Here is a 2,225-nt window from a genome sequence, read left to right as displayed (position 1 = left end):
AATGTGTTATAGGACCCCCCCTTGTTTTAATTCTTCAATGTGTTATAGGACCCCCTTGGTTTAATTCTTCAATGTGTTATAGGACCCCCCCCCCCCTTGGTTTAATTCTTCAATGTCGTATAGGAAGCTCACGTTAGATCTCCGTCATAATTTGGTCGGTAGTTAGGGTAAATCTGTTATTACGTCATGCAGCCACTTCACAATAGGCCTAAAATGATGTTTTATGACAAGTATGATTAATTATAAAGGGGGTTTACACCATAACAATTGATTACGCAGTTCTATATTACTAGAGATCTATTTTAAATACTTAATGCTTTTTGATATTACCTCAAGTAAAAAAAAAATTAAACAAATTAATAATGTTATATAATAGATTTTGATTGCAATTAAGCACAAAGCTACACAATGGGCTATCTGTGCTCCCCCTACCACGGGTATCGAAACCCGGATTCTAGCGTTGTGGTCCGCTGTGCTACTGGGAGGGGGCTATTTAATATAATCCAGGATTATGTACAAAGTCTGCCGAAGATAAACCCCTGGATTCAAATTCTGAAGTGAAAAAGGTGGAATTTTTTACCTGTTCAAAGGTAAATTTTTTACCTGTATTTAATATAATTAAAACCAAACACGTTTTCCTCTGATAAGGTAAACACTTAACCTAGTATATTTAGTCTGGAAAACAAGCAGGTAATATGACGTGGCGGTCAGTAATAAAGCAAACTTACAGGGGTAGTCACGGTTCTTAACAAGTTAAATAACGGGCACGTTGAAAAAACTTGTATAAGTAAATCACAGAGGAACAGTAGCGATATAGTAGCATCGGTGGTTCAGTGGTAGAATACTCACCTGTCACGCAAGTGGCTCGGGTTCGATTCCCGGCCTAATAAGTGCTAATTTTTAAAAGTATATTCGAAAAGAATAACTTACGATGTATATATATTGTTTCAATAAACTAATAGATCAACCGGAACTCGAACCCGACAACCTCGCATCATCTAATAACCCTTTCTTTAAAGAAGATAAACAATCATTTGAACTGAATGACCATTGGTTTTTCTGAAATTTAATTTCGAGAAATGAATACTTTCTGAAGTGTTTTGAACACAATACAAAAAACGAAAAGTAAAACGAAGAAAAAAAGTAAACAATTTAATTTAAACTAACAACAACAGAAACACAACATAAGCTTTGGGTTCTCCCAAGCATATCATCACTTAAAGATCTCACAATACGAACTGAAGGTTTTAAAAGCAAACTAAGGAGCAATCTGGTGTTCTAAAACGATGATACAACTAACAGTTTACGGTCTACTAGCTACGTTCATTGAAAAGGTTTATAGAATATATCATGTATTAGTTTTAAGGAAACCATTGAAGTAAGATCACCTGAACTTTCAGTAAACTTCGGTAACTTGACAAAGGAAGCGAGTTAACACTGAAGTAGAGCTCTGGATACCGAGTTCATTTCAGATCCGTGGGACGATATCACAAAGTGTTTCTTGTACTTTAAGGGTGTGCATTATAAGAGTGACAGTTAATCAGTTAAAGTGGGTGTTAGGGTGCTGCTGATTGGCTGCTTTCCGTCTGGTCACTAGTTCATAACTAAGGACGACGGCGGATAGTCTTAGTAGCCTTGCCACAAATATAAAACACAAATACTTTTTTTTAATGCCCCGATAGCTTAGCGGTATGTCTAAGGACCTATAACGTTAAAAATCGGGTTTTGCGCTTAACAAAAATATAAACTTTAGAAAATACCATTTTGTTAAATTTGGAGGTTTCGTCATCTCATATTCGTGAAATACCCGGATCAACAGCGTAACAGACAAGTATTTTACCACCGACGCTTCTGTTTAAAAAGAGACAGGAATAAACAGTAGTGTGAAATAGTTTTATTACGACAAATTGCACATAAGATCAAACCAAATTTACTAAGTCATCTCTAGATAAATGCAGTAATCTGCTAAACAATAGAAATACTTAATCATGTCGTAAAACCAGAAGTAAGTGGTTAACATTGGAGGCAACATTACATATAAAGGCAACATTACATATAAAGGCAACATTACATATAAAGGCAGACCGTGATACAAATAAAAAAGACACTGGAAAATAATTTAACATGAATTTTGTAATTTTTATTTGGAATGAATAATTTGAATTTAAGCTCCAAGCAAGACTGAATCGTGTATTTACATAACCTGAGACATGGTTGATGGTTAT

This window comes from Limulus polyphemus, unplaced genomic scaffold, assembly GCF_000517525.1.
Source record: "Limulus polyphemus unplaced genomic scaffold, Limulus_polyphemus-2.1.2 Scaffold7221, whole genome shotgun sequence".
NCBI classification, from domain to species: Eukaryota; Metazoa; Arthropoda; class Merostomata; order Xiphosura; family Limulidae; genus Limulus; species Limulus polyphemus.
This window is presented reverse-complemented; position numbering follows the sequence as displayed.